The sequence below is a fragment of the Bos grunniens genome, chromosome 18 (assembly GCF_055505025.1).
Source record: "Bos grunniens cultivar Pamir isolate PY7600 chromosome 18, Bosgru_T2T1.0, whole genome shotgun sequence".
NCBI lineage: Eukaryota > Metazoa > Chordata > Mammalia > Artiodactyla > Bovidae > Bos > Bos grunniens.
The window spans coordinates 47,588,116-47,607,643 of record NC_141182.1 but is presented as its reverse complement, the minus strand read 5'-3'; the positions used below and the strand labels follow the sequence as shown (position 1 = coordinate 47,607,643).

Genomic DNA, 19,528 nt, shown 5'->3' with positions numbered 1-19,528 from the left:
AGTCATCTTACAAGAAAGGTCTTGTACCAATTAAGGCTTTAATGTTAGAAGAAATGGTAGAAATGACTCAGAGTGTGTGTGTTGAATGTTTTTTGCTGCTTTCTTTCAGTAATATCCTGTGAAAGACATAAACTTAGTGTAGAATTAGCTAGAGAGAGCCTGCTAGCAGAGATTGAAAGCAATATTGCTTTATTAAGAGATGCTGTCTCAGGGCTGCAGGTGCTCAATCCAGTTTAATGGTACCTTCTTAATTTTGGAACTTGTGGGATTCAAAATAACAAAATTGATTCTCCTAACTGAAGCCACTTTAGAGTGGTCTTCAATAGCAGTCTGAACAAAAAAAATGAGACCATTGCCCCATCCATGGAAAGACACTGAGTCTCCTTCAAAGACTTTAAAGTATTTTCCCCACCCAAGCCTGTCATTTTAAAACTAGTTATATTTACTACGTTCCAGCTACTGTCTTAGGTGTTAGGATATATTAATGAGAATTCTAGCAGAAGGAGATGGAATAATAAATTGTAGAGTATGTTAGAACATAAATGGTATTGGGGGGGGTCTTTAAAAAGGAGTTGGGAGGAATATGATAATATTTGTTGCTGTATGAAATAGAATGACCAGAGTAGACCATGGAGAAGGAAAGATCTGAGTCAAGATTTGAAGGTGTGAGGGAGTAAGTCTGGTTATCTAAGGGAAGAGCATACTAGACAGAAAAAGTTAGAGCAAAGGCCTCACAGTGGAACTCTGCTGGTGTATTTGAGGAATATGGGGGAAGTTATAGTAGAGGTCTGTGTAAAGGGATGATTGATAGAGGAGGTCAGGTAACAGGGCCATATCTTGTAAGTCATTGTAAGCATTTTGGATTTTATTCTGAGGGAAATGGACAGTCCTTGGAGAGTTTTGAATGGAGGACATAATTTGTCATGTTGCTTTTGTGTTAAAAAAATAAAAACTGGGTACAAGACTATGGTATTAATTCAGATAAATGATGGTGGCTCAGACCAGGGTGATAACAATGGTGAGAAGTGATTGGATTATAGATACATGTTAAATATGATGGAGCAGGCAAAATCTGTTTAGGGAAAGGATGTCAGTTGTGAGAGGAAGAGAAAAGCCCAAGGTGACATTACCTCAAAGGTTTTGGTTCCAAGCAACTGGCAAGATATGTTCCCATCTGCTGAGATGCGGAAAGCTACAGTTCCATCAGTTTTATTGAGTAACCACTTGGATATTCTAGCTTGTACTAGTCTAGAGATGATATTAATTTAGTAGTCATTGCCTATGTATATTTAAATTAAGGAGGCAGGCTAAGATTATTAAGGACCTACATGTAAATGAAAGAATAGCAAAGACTGATCCACAGTGTGTTCCAACATTAAAGAGTTCATGGGTAAAAGCACAGACCAGTAAAAGATGCTAAGGAAGACCAGTGAGATGGAAGGAAAACCGAGACTGACATTACAGAAGCCAAATGAAAGTGAGTCAAAGAAAGGATAATCAGAGATACAGATACCTTTGGCCAGTTACATAATTGTGTAAGGCTTGAGAATTGACTATTGGATTTAGATGTTACTGTTGACCTTGAAAAGAGCAGGGTTATTTCTGATGTCTCTGTTTTGGAGTGAAATGAAAGCCTGATAAGAGAATAGAAATTGGAGACAGTATAGAGATAACTGTTTGGAGGTGTTGTGCTGCAAAAGAAAACAAATAATAATTAGTTAATAATTAGTGTAGCAGTAGGAATGGGAGTGTTTTGCTTTCAGGATGGGAAAGTAACAGCAATTTTGTATGCTGATTGGAATAATCCAGTAAGGGACAAGGATGGATGATTTAAGACAAAGAAGAAAGACTTACTGGAGCAAAGACCTTGTGTAGGTGAGAGGGAATAAGATTAGAGGATGGGAGGATTAATTTAGGTGATACCATGGGTGACTTATTCCTGGCAATAAAATGGCAGAATATAGAGTGCAGATGCTGGGAAGTGAGTAATGATGTAGAAGTCTTCAGAAGTGTTCTTCTGCTCCCTTCAGTGCATTCATGAAGTGGTAAGCAAGGTTAGCTGGAAGTATGAGAGATAAGTTTGGGGTTTAAAAGAAGAGAGATATGAAATAGTCACTAAAATGAGATACTTAATGTACTGTATAATTAGGAACATTAAAAGGCAAACAGGCTAGTAAAAAGAATCATAAAGTTTAAAACTATGTTAACACAAGACCTTTGGAATTGCCATTCAGTTCAGTTCAGTTCAGTTGCTCATTCATGTCTAACTCTTTTCGACCCCATGAATCGCAGCGCACCAGGCCTCCCTGTCCATCACAAACTCCCGGAGTTCATGTCCATCGAGTCGGTGATGCCATCCAGCCATCTCATCCTCTGTCGTCCCCTTTTCCTCCTGCCCCCAATCCCTCCCAGCATCAGAGTCTTTTCCAATGGGTCAACTCTTCACATGAGGTGGTAATTGCCATTAAACAGTAGCAAATAGTTTGAAAGGTTCCTGTTTTTGAGGAAATTGTTCTAATTAAACCCAGTTGTAGCCTGCCGCAGTCTGATTCAAACCCCTCAAACAGTCCTCATACTATGATACAAACCCATCAGGAAATTATCCATTTATGTAAATTCTCCATAGGAAACTATGTAAGAAAAAAATATATACATCTATACCGCATGTGGTCTTTCTTCATTTGCTTTTCAAAATAAACTATTACATATATATATATTTTAATGTGCTTTGCTTTTTCACTTATTTTGGCAGTTGTTCAAATTTTCTGTTGCTGCATTAACAACTGCCCCAAACTTGGCTTAAAAAACAACAATCATTTATTTAACTCACACATCTACAAAAATTTGTCAAGACTTAGCAGTGACGTCTCAAGTGGAGTAACTTGAAAGCTGGGAGTCATCTGATGGCTAAAGGCTAGAATCACCAAAAGACTCACTCACATGCCTGGCATTTGATTCTGGTTGTCCGCTGAACCGCAGAATAGTTGGCCACAGTAACTACATATGATGTCTCTATGTGGCCGCCTAACCTGTGACTTGAGTTCCAAGAGTGTATCCCAAAGAAGGTGGAAGTGCATACAATTACTATTATCTAGCCTCAGAAATCACATAACATCATTGTATCATACTCCCTTGGTTGAGGCAGTTTTAACTCAATGAAGTATCATAAAGTAAAAAGAGCTTGTAGGATAAGATACATTGTGCTATATGTGGAAAATACAATATGCCACAAAGATGCTTCCATACTTAACTTTGGAAGTCACATAATCTCACTTCTGCCATTCTCCATTGCTTTAAGCAGTTACATTTTTTTTTTTTTAAATTTCTTAAAAAAAAAAATGGCTGCACCAGGTCTTAATTGTGGCACATGAGATCTTTAGTTGCGGTATGTGGGATCTAGTTCCCTGACCAGGGATCAAACCCAGGCCCCCTGCACTGGGAGCTTGGAGTCTTACCCAATGAACCACTAAGGGAAGTCCCTCAAAAAATTTTCTGAAGCACTCATTTTTTATTATTTAACTATAATTGATATACTTTTATTAAATTTCAGGTATATTACATAATGATTTTGTATTTGCTAAATGGTCACCATGATAAATCTAGTAACATCTGTCCCCATACAATGTTATTACAGTATTATTGACAGTATTCCTTATGATGTGTATTGTATTCCCATGGCTTATTTATTTTATAACTGGAGATTTGTATCTCTTTATCCCCTTCACCTATCCCCTGCCCCAAATACCCATTCTTCCCTTTGGCAGCCACCCGTTTGTTTTCTATGAGTGTTTTCCTTTGGCAGCCACCCATTTGTTTTTTTTGTTTTTTTTTGTTTTTTAATTTTATTTTATTTTTAAACTTTACATAATTGTATTAGTTTTGTTTTTTAGACTCTACATATAAGTGAAATCATATGGTATTTGCCTTTATTTTATTTAGCATAGTACCCTCGATGCAAACGTTATTAAAATGGCAAGATTTCATTTTTATGAAATGAGTAATTCCATTGAGTATACTGAGTTGAATATATATATATATATATATATATACACCCACCCACACACACACACATACCACATATTCTTTATCCATTCATCTATTACTAGACACTTAGGTTGCCTCCACATCTTGGCTTGTAAATAATGCTGCAGTGAACATTGGGGAGCATATATCTTTTTGAATTAGTGGTTTTTTCTTTGGGTAAATACCCAGAAGTGAAATTTCTAGGCCATATGGCAGTTCTATTTTTAATTTTTGGAGGACCTCCCATAATATTTTCCATAGTAGCTTCATCAATCCCGTCAACAATGTGCAAGTGTCCCCTTTCCTCCACATTTTTGCTAAAACTTGCCATTTGTTATCTTTTTTAATGACAGCTATTCTGACAGGTGTAAGGTGGTATCTCATTGCAGTATTAATTTGCATTTCCCTTATTAGTGATGTTGAGCATCTTTTCATATGTCTGCTGGCTATCTGTATGTCTTCTTTGGAAAAATGTCTCTTTGGGTCCTCTGTCCATTTTTTAATTAGGTTTTTTTTTTTTTTTTTGATGTTGAGTTGTATGGGTTCCCTGTATATTTTGGATTTTTACCCCTTATTGGAGATATCGTTTGCAAATATTTTCTTGCATCAGTAGTCTGCCTTTTTGTTGACAGTTTTTACTTTCATTGTGCAAAAGCTTTTGAGTTGAATGTAGTGGCATCTGTTTTATTTTGCCCTTTGTTTCCCTTGCATGAGGAGACAGATCAGAAAAAGTATTGCTAAGACCAGTGTGAGAGATTGTACCAGGCAGATACATCTTAATGGGATGGTGTCATGTTTTAAGAAAGCATATAAGATGGGATATATTTTAGTAGCATTCTTGGAAAATATATTTTGTCCAGGAGATTCAGATATGAAGAGTTTCTTTGTGTTTATGGTGGTATATTATTATTATAGCTGTATATTATTATTTTGTTGGTGCACTTTGGCAGAATTCCAAAATTCTCATTTTCTTCCTGGGAACCTGGCTACCAAGCCCTGTACCAAATTTTCCATTCTCCCCTACCAGTTATGGTCCTGTGACTAAGTGAAATGTCATCAAAAGTGATACACAGTTCCCCTCTCATTTGCTCAAAGAGTAATTTCCATGAGTATAGAAATAAATCCAAATGAATCATTAATTCCCATTAAGATAAATATTTAATGTGGCTATTAAAGGATACATTTTACTTCTGGTTCTGGACCAAGATGGAGTATAAAGAATTGTTAAACTATGGTAGAAAAGTAACTATAAGATATAAAAACACTGTTGTTTTAGTTGCTAAGTTGTGTCCAACTCTTTTGCAACCCCATGGACTGTAGCCCACCAGGCTTCTCTGACCATGAGATTTCCCAGGCAAGAATACTAGAGTTGGTTGCCAATTCCTTCTCCAGGGTATCTTCCGGACCCAGGAATTGAACCCACGTCTCTAGCATCTCTTGTATTACTAAGCAGATTCTTTACCACTGAGGCAAGGGAAGCCCAAAAGAACTCTGAAGAATACCTAGAGGCTGAGGGAGAATATCAAAGGAAAGATAAATTTTGAAGGTGAGTCCCATCTTTTAACTCTGGGGTTCAGTTCAAATTTCACAGAAGATGTGGTTTCAGCCCCACTGGATGGTGGAGAATTTTGGTGGGTTTCCAGGGCCAGAGCTGATCTATAGTCACTGAGCAAGCAGGAGACAAACCTTTGGGACACAATTGAATTGCAGCTGGTAGAGTTGAGGTGCGGGTACATGGTTTAGAAAAAGAGTGTCTGCATTGAAAGGGACATGGGAAATTGCCAGGGCATAAGTGACTGACAGCTGATGTGTGGGCACTAAAGCTGCTGTAGCCCAAGGACTACAGTTCACATTATGTACATCAGGAAGGAAGTTTGTTGGCTTTGGTTGGGCTGTAGAGTTGCCAGTCACAATGGAATGAAACTATTAGAAATAACAGTAGTGGTAGGAAAGAGGGAAATCCACAAAAAATGTGGAAATTGAACGTACTCTTAACCAATATATCAGATAAGAAATCACAAGGGAAATTAGAAAATATCTTGAGACAAATTGAAATAAAAACACAAGACACAAAGACATGGGATGCATCCAAATCAGAGGGGAATTTATAGCTATAACATTTACATTAAAAAAAGAGCTCAAACCAATAACCTAACTTTACAACATATGAAACTAGAAAAAGAACAAGCTAAACCCAAAGCTATCAGAATAGAAATACTAAAGATTAGAGCAGATATAAACCGACAAATAGATTCATGGGATTAGATTTGATAAGACAGAGTGCCTGAAGAACTATGGACAGAGGTTCATGACATTGTACAGGTGGCAGTGATCAAGACCAGTCCCAAGAAAAAGAAATGCAAAAAGGCAAAATGGTTGTCTGACGAGGCCGTACAAATAGCTGAGAAAAGAAGAGAAGCTACAGGCAAAGGAGAAAAGGAAAGATACCCATCTGAATGCAGAGTTCCAAAGACCAACAAGAAGAGATAAGAAAGCCTTCTTAAGTGATCAATGCAGAGAAATAGAGAAAAACAATAGAATGGGAAAGGCTAGAGATCTCTTCAATAAAATTAGAGATAACCAAGGGAGCATTTCATGCAAAGATGAGCACAATAAAGGACAGAAATGGTATGGACCTAACAGAAGCAGAAGATACTAAGAAGAGGTGGCAAGAATATATAGAAGAACTGTACAAAAAAGATCTTAATGACCCAGATAACCACGATGGTGTGGTGACTCACCTAGAGCTAGACATCCTGAAGTGTGAAGTCAAGTGGGCCTTAGGAAGCATTATTATGAACAAAGCTAGTGGAGGTGATAGAATTAAAATCCTAAAAGATGATGCTTTTAAAGTGCTGCACTCCATATGCTAGCAAATTTGGAAAACTCAGCAGTGGCCACAGGACTGGAAAAGGTCAGTTTTCATTCCAGTCCCAAAGAAAGGCAATTCCAAAGAATGTTCAAACTACTGCACAATTGCATTCATTTCACATGCTAGCAAAGTAATGCTCAAAATTCTCCAAGCAAGGCTTCAACAGTATGTGAACCATGAATTTCCAGATATTCAAGCTGGATTTAGAAAAGGCAGAGGAACCAGGGATCAAACTACCAACATCTGTTGGATCATAGAAAAAGCAAGAGAGTTCCAGAAAAACATCTGCTTTATTGACTATGCCAAAGCCTTTGACTGTGTGAATCATAACAAACTGGAAAATTCTTCCAATGATGGGAATACCAGACCACCTGACCTGCCTCCTGAGAAATCTGTATGCAGGTCAAGAAGCCACAGGTAGAACTGGACATGGAACAACGGACTGGTTCCAAATTGGGAAAGGAGTACATCAAGGCTATATATTGTCACCCTGCTTATTGCAGACTTATATGCAGAGTACATCATGCAAAATGCCTGGCTGGATGAAGCAGGAGCTAGAATCAAGATTGCTGGGAGAAATAATCATAAACTCAGATATGCAGATGACATCACCCTTATGGCAGAAAGCTAAGAGGAATGAAAGAGCCTCTTGATGAAAGTGAAAGAGTGAAAAGGCTGGCTTAAAACTCAACATTCAGAAAACTAAGATCATGGCATCCAGTCCCATCACTTCATGGCAAATAGATGGGGAAACAGTGGTAGACTATATTTTGGGGGGCTCCAAAATTACTGCAGATGGTGACTGCAGCCATGAAATTAAAAGATGCATGCTCCTTGGAAGAAAAGTTATGACCAACCTAGATAGCATATTAAAAAGTAGAGACAGTACTTTGCTGACAGAGGTCCGTCTAGTCAAAGCTATGGTTTTTCCAGTAGTCATGTATGGATGTGAGAGTTGGATCATAAAAGAAAGCAGAGGACCAAAGCATGGATGCTTTTGAACTGTGGTGTTGGAGAAGACTCTTGAGAGTCCCTTGGACTGCAAGAAGATCAAACCAGTCAATCCTAAAGAAAATCAGTCCTGAATATTCATTGGAAGAACTGATGCTGAAGCTGAAGCTCCAATACTTTGGCTACCTGATGCAAAGAACTGACTCATTGGAAAAGACCCTGATGCTGGGAAAGATTGAAGGCAGAGGAGAAGGGGATGGCAGAGGATAAGATGGTTGCATGGCATCACCGACTCGATGCACATGAGTTTGAGCAAGCTCCAGGAGTCGGTGATGGACAGGGAAGCCTGGTGTGTTGCAGTCCATGGGGTTGCAAAGAGTCGGACATGACTGAGTGACTGAACTGAAACTGAGAATTCCATATAAAAATAATAATAAACCCAGAAGCTGGTTTTTTGAAAATAACTGCAAAATCGGCAAATCTTTCTCTATGACTATATATATAGAGATAGAAGACTTAAATCACTAAAATCAGAAGTGAAAGAAATACTATAAACAGTTGTAGACCAACATACTGATAATCTTGATTGTTGGGAAGCCCAGTACAAAATAGCCGGTTGGAGGAAGTCCTTGCAAAAATGGCGAAGGGCCAGAAATACCCTGGCTTGGTGTGCTTGGGCAGAAAAACATCTCCTGCCTTTGGTTATGCCCGGCGCCAAGATTTAATAATAAATATTAAGGATGTTGCTTGAGAAAACGGGTTATGGGATAAGCACATGGGTCACTTAGAGCGCGCTGTCCTTGAAATATTTTTACTGATTAGGTGTTAACCCCGTACGTGCTCTGCTGGCTGTATACTCTAAGCTCTTTGTTCCTACTTCTATAAAAAGGCTTGACTGCAGAAATAAACTTGTCAGTCCTTGCAAGAGACTGTCCGAGTGTTCTTCTTTCAGGTTCGTGGCTTCCAAGTCCTGGGGAGAAAATCCCCAACAAGTGGCGCCTGAACAGGGACTTGAAAGGAAGGCTGAACAAAGCGACGAGCCCCTGAAGAAAGAGGTAAGCAGGATGGGACAACATAGCAGTAAAATTCCTTTCATTTCTATAATGCATCATTTTTTGAAACAAAATGGTGTTAATGTTTCAAGAGACCAGTTGAACGACTGCTATCATATTTTACTGGAACAATTCATGGTTCCCATCTAGACATATAGAAAAGGGTTAAAAATAATGTTTTGCAAGCACATCGGCAAGGGTTACATGGTCACTCATACGGGCTATCATAGAACAAATTGAAGGGCATAACGTTAATTTGGAAGTAAAAAACTATTCAATCTTTACATGAATATGAGCATAAGGAACAAGATATGCAAGGTGCTTTGAAATATAAGAATGTTATGCTCAATCAGACACAATCCTTAGAAAAACAACTTAGAGGCATACATACAGGATATGTCAAAACTGAAGCCACTTAGAATGGAGGTCATTTCATTCAACGGACAGCCCAAATCTGAGGTTTTTCCTTCTGCTTCGCCTGTAACAGCAATTGCTAACTTTGCTCGTACTAATCATTTCACTCCTCCTTGGGAGATGCCTACTTGTGCTTTCGCTTTCCCAATGCAATTTAATCAGCCTGCCCAAGACCAAAATACTTGGGCTAATCTAGATTTTGGCATGTTGTCTAGCTTTAAGAAAGCATGCACTCTGTATGGACCTACTTCTCCTTACTGTATAGAATTTCTCAGAGGATGGGCTGACCATTGGATGCCATATGATTTTTTTCAAATAGCAAAGATAATTCAAAATCCTCAACAATTACTTCAATGGCAAATATGGGTTAAGGATGAGGCCCAACAAATGCTGATTGACCAGCAATCTCATGGTAACCCTGCCAATTTAACCTATGATATACTCACTGGAACAAGAGCCATGGCCGATATGATTGCGCAATTAGCTAATATTACCCCTCAGATGTTACATTTCACTAAAGAATTGCCTGCAAGACATAAGCAAACTCATAAACATAACTCTGATGGTTCATTTGTTAAGATTATTCAAGGACATGAAGAGGAATATTCTCAATTTATAGGAAAATTCAAGGATGCAATTGAGAAATCTAATAAGGATGTGACTTTATAAAATATTATTTTAAAACAACTTGCTTTTGAAAATGCTAATGAGAAATGTCAATCCATGCTTAGACCAATTTAAGAGACTAGCTCTCTTAGGGAATATTTGAAAGCTTATAAGGATATCAGATCTAATTCCCATAGAGCAAAATTGGCAACATTAGAAAACTTTAATGTACAGAAAGCTACTAATGCCAAATGTTACAACTGTGGGAAGCCCGGCCATATGAAAAAACAATGTTGCATGCCAACACAGGCTGGAAAAAATAATACTAATAAGAAGAGACCTCCAGGAGTATGTCCAAGATGTAAAAAGGGGTTCCATTGGCTGAATGAATGTCATTCTAAATTTGATAAGGATGGAAACACTTTGAACCCCGATGCACAACAACAAAAAAACCAGGGAAACTAATAAAGGGGCCATCTTCTAGCCCCACTACAAAAGGAGGACCTAGCATTATGACGCTACAAACAGCTACATCTAAGAGTGCTTGCATTGATGTACCTAGTCCTTATGATATGGAACTAATAGATTTATACAACCCCCACAAAATTCCCACTGGATATTATGGCCCAATTCCACCCGGGACAGTGGGACTGATTTTGGGATGTAATAGCTGCACAATGAGAGGTTTAATGATATTGACTGGTGTTGTGGATAAAGATTATGAAGGGGAAATACGTGTTATAGTAAATGTTGTGAAAATGGGAAATATATACTTACAAAAAGGGGAACGTTTTGCACAATTATTACTTTTGCCAATGAAGGCATCTGATAAAGTTCGGCAGGGAGGCTTTGGCAGTACCAACCTTACTGCTGCACTATCCACCTCATTAAAGGAACATCAGAAACCCATACTTACTTTACACATACGGGGAAGAAATTTCACAGGCATGTTAGATGCTGGAGCTAACATTTCAATCATTAGAGCTGCAGAATAACCCCTTGATTGGGGTAAGATTATGGCTCCTTCTAGACTATTAGGAGTGAATAAAACTGATGCCACACAAACTTTTGTCAATGCATCCTATTTACAAATGTATGGCCCTGATCAAATTGTAGCTTATCTTAAACCATATATTACTAATATCCCTATCAATTTATGGGGATGGGATTTTCTTGAACAAACGAAAGCCACAATTTCTTTAAATGAACCTTCTTAATGGGGGCCATTGAGTTAACACGGCTGCCTTTCGATTGGGAATCTGATACCCCAATATGGACACCTCAGTGGCCCCTAACTAAAGAAAAATTGGCAACTCTTACACAATTAGTAAATGAACAATTACAAAAAGCTCATATAGAACCTTCATTTTCCCCATGGAACTCTCCTATTTTTATAATGAAAAAGAAATCAGGAAAATGGCGAATGTTGATAGATTTAAGAAATGTTAATAATACCATGTTACCTATGGGGCCCTTACAACCCGGATTGCCCTCCCCTTCTATGGTACCAAAAGGATGGTCTATAATTATTATTGACTTACAAGACTACTTTTTTTTACTATACCTCTGCACCCTAAAGATAGAAAACATTTTGCCTTTTCAGTTCCTTCTATAAATCACATGGCTCCTATTAAAAGATTTCAATGGAAGGTGCTACCTCAGGGAATGATGAACTCTTCTACCATTTGCCAATATCTCATATCTGTTTTATTACAACCTATTAGAGATAAATGTCCTACTGTGTTTATAATTCGTTACATAGATGATATTCTTCTTTCTATGGAATCTGAATGCTATTTGCAAAAGTTATACAATGAAGTTACTACTACTCTTCAAAATCATGGCCTGCTTATTGCACCAGATAAAATTCAATGGAAAACACCCTTTAATTATTTAAGACATGTTATGGAAGAATCTAAAATCAAACCTCAAAAAACTCAAATTTCTGTACAGTCTCTACACACGCTGAATGATTTTCAGAAATTGCTAGGAGATATTAATTGGCTGCAAGGAGATTCAACCAGTCCATTCTGAAGGAGATCAGCCCTGGGATTTCTTTGGAAGGACTGATGCTAAAGCTGAAACTCCAGTACTTTGGCCACCTCATGTGAAGAGTTGACTCATTGGAAAAGACTGATGCTGGGAGGGATTGGGGGCAGGAGGAGAAGGGGACGACAGAGGATGAGATGGCTGGATGGCACCACTGACTCAATGGATGTGAATCTGAGTGAACTCCGGGAGTTGGTGATGGACAGGGAGGCCTGGCGTGCTGCGATTCATGGGGTCACAAAGAGTCAGACACGACTGAGCGACTGATCTGATCTGATTAATTGGCTACGGCCATCTGTTGGCATCCCCACCTATGCCTTACAAAATCTATTTAAAATTTTAGAGGGATCCCCTGACCCTAATAGCCCTAGAAAGAAGAACTGGCCTTAATGGAGAAATGCATTCAACAATCTTTTTCAACTCAGCTAGATTATGATCAACCAGTTTCTTTGTATATATTCCCCACTGAACATTCGTCCACTGCAATTATAGCTCAGCATAACCCAATAGAATGGGTATATTTACACACTAAACAGTCTAAAAAAATTATATCATATATTGAGAAAATAGGGCAATTAATTATGTCAGGAAGAAGCCATATATACAAACTTTGACTGGATTTGATCCATATGCAATACACGTTCCCTTGACAAAAAAGGAATTGGAAATTGCCTTACAATATAACTTGACCATGTAAATGGTATTAAGTGATTTTCAAAATGTTATCTCATTTCATTTGCCAAAAGGAAAATTATGGGACTTTCTACAATGTACTAAATTCATTGTAACTAATATCATTACATCCCAACCTATTTCCAGTGCACCCACCTATTTCATTGATGGCAACAAGAAAGGCATAGCAAGGACTGTCGGCCCTGATATCAAAGAGAAATTACCCACTACCTATTCTTCAGTACAAAGAGTTAAATTATATGTTTTATATGCTCTTTTGTCGCTTCAACCATTATCCTTCAACGTATATACTGATTCCAAATACCTTGCTTCCCTTTTTCCTGATTTTGTTACCGCCTTTTTATACAACCTAGATGAAGAATTATATACTCTCTTTTCACAGACTCAAGCTTTAATTCGCTCACGTATGGAACCTTTCTTTATTGCACATATACATGCTCATTCAGGTTTACCTGGCCCTCTAGTTGCAGGAAATAATGCTGTTGACAGGTTCATAGCTCCCATTTTACGTCTGCCAATGACGAACATGCTAATCTTCATACCAATACTAACAGATTGCACTCTAAATACCATATTCCTCTCACGGAAGCACGGCATATTATTAAAACCTGTGATGTCTGCACCCCTCTGAGCTTACGAACTACAGTTTCAGGAGTTAATCCCCAGGGGCAACAGCCTAACTCCTTTTGGCAATCTGATTTCACTCACTGCTCCTTAGGAAAGTTTTCTTTGCTTTTTGTCTCAGTTGATACATTTTCAGGATTTATCTGGGCAGTACCTGTCTCTTCAGAATCCAGTAAACACGCCATTTCCGCACTCTTACTCACCTTCCCCGTTATGGGGATTCCTTCTGTGTTGAAAACAGACAATGGACCTACATTCACCTCGCATTTGTTTTGTTCATTTTTATCAGAATGGAACATAACACACATTACAGGAATACCCTATAATCCTCAGGGTCAAGCCATTATTGAAAGAGCCCACCTCACCCTAAAAACTCATTTATTAAAACAGAAAGGGGGAATATGGAAGAGGAGATACACTTCTTATCCCATGAACCCTCAGTTACTATTATCTTTAACTCTTTATTCCCTAAATTTATTAAACCTAACAAAAAATAATTCTGACACTCATGCAGATAGACATTTTGCAGAAGACAAAAACAGCAAATTAGAAATCAATACACCAATATGGTATAAGCAATGTAATCAGTGGCTGCCAGGAATCTTATGACTCCTAGGCAAGGGTTATGGTCTTGTCATTGCAGATGGAGAGGAAATCTAGGTTCCCCTTCGCCATGTCCGTTACCGAGAGGGACCCCAAGACCGGACTCCCTCGGCAAGTGATGAAGCTGACACGAAGGGTCTCGTCAATAACCTTGGAGGAGCCAATGAGGAAACGCCATCGTCTGAATCCTTACCTGACATGGGCTCGAGTGAAAAACATGACTCGTCAGGCTGAGCAGACACTGAAGAACACTGGAACTCCTATGACTCCAGATAAGCTGTTTCTGGCAATGTTATCTGTTCTTTCCTGTTCCTCTGGGGTAAATGCAGAATATGTTTATTGGGCATACATACCCAATCCACCACTTCTCTCCATAGTGGATTGGGTAGCTAAAGCCCCTATGATCTTTACTAATGACAGCATGCATTTTCCAAGTCCCTGGTCCACAAAGCAACCAATTCATGAAGAAGATGAGGGAAAGCCAATCAACATTTCCGTGGGATTCAAAACCCTGCCTATCTGTTTCGGATCTCATCCCCTTTGCATGACTATCTTCTCACAGTGGTGGGCATACTCTGCCAACAGTGGGACTGCTTTGCGTCTGGGAACGTTTGCTTTGGCATCTTTCTTACTTATGGCTCCGAGCGACATTATCCAGGCCAGATAAGCCAACTATTCAAACTCGCTTTTTCAACCAGAGGAACCTTCATGTCATACTGTATCTTGGAGAAGAAAACAGGAGATACAACCATTACATTGGTTTGATTGTCAAGGCCAATTTGGGAAAGTTTCTATAATTCAGCAAAATCATACTAATCATACATTTAAATTTGTTGACTGGGGACCTCACGGTTTGTTTGTAAACTGTTCTGAAGAGCAGGAGGAACATCATAATTGCTCCTGGTTTAATAGATCAAGCATTGGAGGCTTTCATAAATCTAAGACAAGTTTCTGGACTGATAAGGACATATTGCTGAATTAGTAGAATGGGGGCTTATCACCCCCACGACCCAGGATTGTTGTCCCCATTGTGGGGCCAGAGCAGTGGCACATTTGGAAACTTCCAGCAGCCTTAGAGCACTTCGCTAGTGTTTATGGGACTGTGGGTGTGTTTCATCCTTCTAATTATACCTTCCTATACAATAGTACTGGTTATATTCAATCGTGTGTTCACCTTCCATACTTGTTTATTGTAGGGCATTTTGATATTGATTTATCGGCCAAGATTGCAATTGTACTGCATGTGCATTGTATACCTGCCTTAATCACACCATTTCATATCATTCATATTTCAATGCTAGCAGCTAGTTAAACAAAAATCTGAGTTATGGCTAGCTAGCTAGTTAAACAAAGATCTGAGTTATGGCTTCCCGTAAACTTAACTGAGCCTTGGACTGATTCTGTATTTCTTTCTGTATTGTTGAAAACTGGACTTAGGCGATCTAAGTGCATCATTGGGTGGATTATTACAGGCATCTTAAGCCTCATCTCTATTGTGACTGTAGGAACTTTGTCCAGTATGGCTTTATATATTTCTATACAAAATCATGATTTTATCACTGCTTGGCACAAAGACTCTCATGATCTTTGGACGCAACAAGCTCAAATAGATCAGCAATTACAAACACGAATTAATGAGTTACAAACTGTGGTTATCCACTTAGGAGATCAAGTGCAGCAACTGACTTTCCAAACATGTATACGTTGTCACTGGAATTTTACTTCTTTTTGTCTGACTAACATGCCCTATAATAGCACTGAATATCCTTGGGATAAAGTTAAAGTGCATTTGCAGGATCTCACAGATAACTCAAGTTTAGACATCAATTTGTTGAAACAACAAGTTGCTAATTTTCAAGTTAAGGTACCTAAGGAATTGTACAGCAATCAATTTTATGATACTTTAACCAAAACCCTATCGTCTCTAGACCCTAGAGCTTGGTTTTCAGGAAGCAACATTTTTATATATGTATTAATCACCCTGCTTTTTCTGTCATTGCTTATAGGATTCAGATGTCTCTCCTCAAGACTCCATGCCTCCTATGATGGAATCCAACTAGCAGCTGCTGTGCTTAAATTAAAAACAAAAGGAGGATATGTTGGGAAGCCCAGTACAAAATAGCCGGTTGGAGGAAGTCCTTGGGAAAATGGCGAAGGGCCAGAAATACCCCGGCTTGGTGTGCTCGGGCGGAAAAACATCTCCTGCCTTTGGTTATGCCCAGCGCCAAGATTTAATAATAAATATTAAGGATGTTGCTTGATAAAACGGGTTATGGGATAAGCACATGGGTCACTTAGAGCGCGCTGTCCTTGAAATATTTTTACTGATTAGGTATTAACCCCGTATGCACTCTGCTGGCTTTATACTCTAAGCTCTTTGTTCCTACTTCTATAAAAAGACTTGACTGCAGAAATAAACTTGTCAGTCCTTGCAAGAGACTGTCCGAGTGTCCTTCTTTCAGGTTCGTTACTTCCGAGTCCGGGGGAAAAAATCCCCAACATTGATGAAATAGGCAATCTTCTAGAAACACATGAACTACAAAAAAAAGTTCGAGAAGAAACAGATCTTGATGCTGGGAAAGATTGAGGCAGGAGAAGGGAGCCCTTCTCCTGAGGGCTCCCTTCAAAGGATAAGATGGTTGGATGGCATCATTGACTCAATGGACATGACTTTGAGTGAATTCCAGGAGATAATGAAGAACAGGGAAACCTGGTGTGCTGCAATCCATAGGGTCACAAAAAGTCGGACATGACTGAGCAACTGAAAAACAACAACAAATAGGCCTGTAACAACAACAAAAAAGGCAATTAAATCAGTAATCACAAACCTCCCAACAAAGAAAAGCTCAGGACAAGATGGCTTAACTGGTGAATTTTAGAATAACACCAATACTTCTTAAACTCTTCCCACAAATTGAATTAAATAGAAAACTAACAAACTCATCCTAAGAGGTCAACATTACCTTGATTTCAAAGCCAAAACAAAACAAAACAACAAAAAAACAAAACCAAAATATCTACTGGGGAAAAACAAAACAAAACAAAACCTGAAAGCCAGTAACCCTAATGAATAGAATGCACATATCCTCAAAACAGTACTGGCAATAATAATAAACTAGTGAATTCAGCACGCTATGGAAAGGACTAACATGTTCAGTTCAGTCGATCAGTCGTGTCCGACTCTTTGCAACCCCATGAATCGCAGCACGCCAGGCCTCCCTGTCCATCACCAACTCCCGGAGTTCACCCAGACTCACGTCCATCGAGTCAGTGATGCCATCCAGCCATCTCATCCTCTGTCGTCCCCTTCTCCTCCTGCCCCCAATCCCTCCCAGCATCAGAGTCTTTTCCAATGAGTCAACTCTTCGCATGAGGTGGCCAAAATACTGGAGTTTCAGCTTTAGCATCAGTCCTTCCAAAGAAATCCCATGGCTGATCTCCTTCAGAATGGACTGGTTGGATCTCCTTGCAGTCCAAGGGACTCTCAAGAGTCTCCAACACCACAGTTCAAAAGCATCAATTCTTTGGCACTCAGCCTTCTTCACAGTCCAACTCTCATATCCATACATGACCACAGGAAAAACCATAGCCTTGACTAGACGAAACTTTGTTGGCAAAGTAATGTCTCTGCTTTTGAATATGCTATCTAGGTTGGTCATAACTTTCCTTCCAAGGAGTAAGCGTCTTTTAATTTCATGGCTGCAGTCACCATCTGCAGTGATTTTGGAGCCCAGAAAAATAAAGTCTGACACTGTTTCCACTGTTTCCCCATCTATTTCCCATGAAGTGATGGGACCGGATGCTATGATCTTTGTTTTCTGAATGTTGAGCTTTAAGCCAACCTTTTCATTCTCCACTTTCACTTTCATCAAGAGGCTTTTTAGTTCCTCTTCACTTTCTGCCATAAGGGTGGTGTCATCTGCATATCTGAGGTTATTGATATTTCTCCCGGCAATCTTGATTCCAGCTTGTGTTTCTTCCAGTCCAGCATTTCTCATGATGTACTCTGCATATAAGTTAAATAAGCAGGGTGACAATATACAGCCTTGACCAACTCCTTTTCCTATTTGGAACCAGTCTGTTGTTCCATGTCCAGTTCTAACTGTTGCTTCCTGACCTGCATACAAATTTCTCAAGAGGCAGATCAGGTGGTATTCCCATCTCTTTCAGAATTTTTCACATTTTATTGTGATCCACACAGTCAAAGGCTTTGGCATAGTCAATAAAGCAGAAATAGATGTCTTTCTGGAACTCTCTTGCTTTTTCCATGATCCAGTGGATGTTGGCAATTTGCTCTCTGGTTCCTCTGCCTTTTCTCAAACCAGCTTGAACATCAGGAAGTTCATGGTTCACATATTGCTGAAGCCTGGCTTGGACAATTTTGAGCATTACTTTACTAGCGTGTGAGATGAGTGCAATTGTGCGATAGTTTGAGCATTCTTTGGCATTGCCTTTCTTTGGGATTGGAATGAAAACTGACCTTTTCCAGTCCTGTGGCCACTGCTGAGTTTTCCAAATTTGCTGGCATATTGAGTGCAGCACTTTCACAGCATCATCTTTCAGGATTTGGAATAGCTCAACTGGAATTCCATCACCTCCACTAGCTTTGTTTGTAGTGATGCTTTCTAAGGCCCACTTGACTTCACCTTCCAGGATGTCTGGCTCTAGGTCAGTGATCACACCATTGTGATTATCTGGGTTGTGAAGATCTTATTTGTACAGTTCTTCTGTGTATTCTTGCCACCTCTTTTTAATATCTTCTGCTTCTGTTAGGTCCATACCATTTCTGTCCTTTATCGAGCCCATCTTTGCATGAAATGTTCCCTTGGTATCTCTAATTTTTTAACATTAACATTGTGGCCAAGTGGAATTTATCCAGGTCCTGTGAGGGTGTTTCAACATAGGAACCCAATGTAATGTGCTACATTTATAAAATAAAGAGGAAAAATCTAAATAATCATATCAACTGATGCCGAAATCTGTCTGAATTAAAACTATAAAACTCTTAGGACAAAATATAGGTGTAAATCTTTGTGACCTTGGATTAATGGTTTCTTAGATATGATTCCAAAGGAAAGAAATAGACAAATTGGAATTTATCAAAATTAAAAACTGTTTTGCTTCAAAGGGCACTGCCAAGAAAGTAAAGAGAGAACCTACAAAAATGGGATAATGTTTATAAATAACATATCTGATAAGTGACTTGTCTGAGTCCTTTTGCTCTAAGGAATACCATAGCTGAATGGCTTATCCACAACAGAAATGTGTCACAGTTCTTGAGGCTGGAAAATTCAAGATGAAGGTGCTGGTAGATTTCATGTCTGGTGAGGGTCTACTTTCTGTTTCATAGGTGGATATCTTTTCACTGTGTGCTAACATGGCAGAAGGAGCAAGTGAGCTCTTTGGGCTCTTTTATAAGGGCACTACTCCCATTTGTGAGGGCTCTGCTTTTATGACATAATTGTCCTCTGAATGCCCCGCCTCCAAATACCTTTACATTTGTCATTAGGGTTTGACATGTGGATTTGTATTTGTGGGGGCGGGGGGACACAAACATTCAGACCATAGCAGAACTTGTATGTAGAGTACATGAAACACTCTGATAGTTCAACAATAAAAAGAACGCCATTGTTAGGGACTG

The 19,528-nt window shown here is 39.0% G+C and overlaps 2 pseudogenes across 1 annotated transcript; both read left to right on the top strand.

Moving 5' to 3' along the window:
* Positions 1–13,769: 13,769 nt before the first annotated feature.
* LOC147353743 (endogenous retrovirus group K member 25 Env polyprotein-like) lies at positions 13,770–15,264 on the top strand (annotated as a pseudogene).
* LOC147353742 (endogenous retrovirus group K member 25 Env polyprotein-like) lies at positions 15,227–16,322 on the top strand (annotated as a pseudogene). Its single transcript, XR_015145871.1, has one exon. The product of XR_015145871.1 is annotated as an endogenous retrovirus group K member 25 Env polyprotein-like (transcript).
* Positions 16,323–19,528: the final 3,206 nt, after the last annotated feature.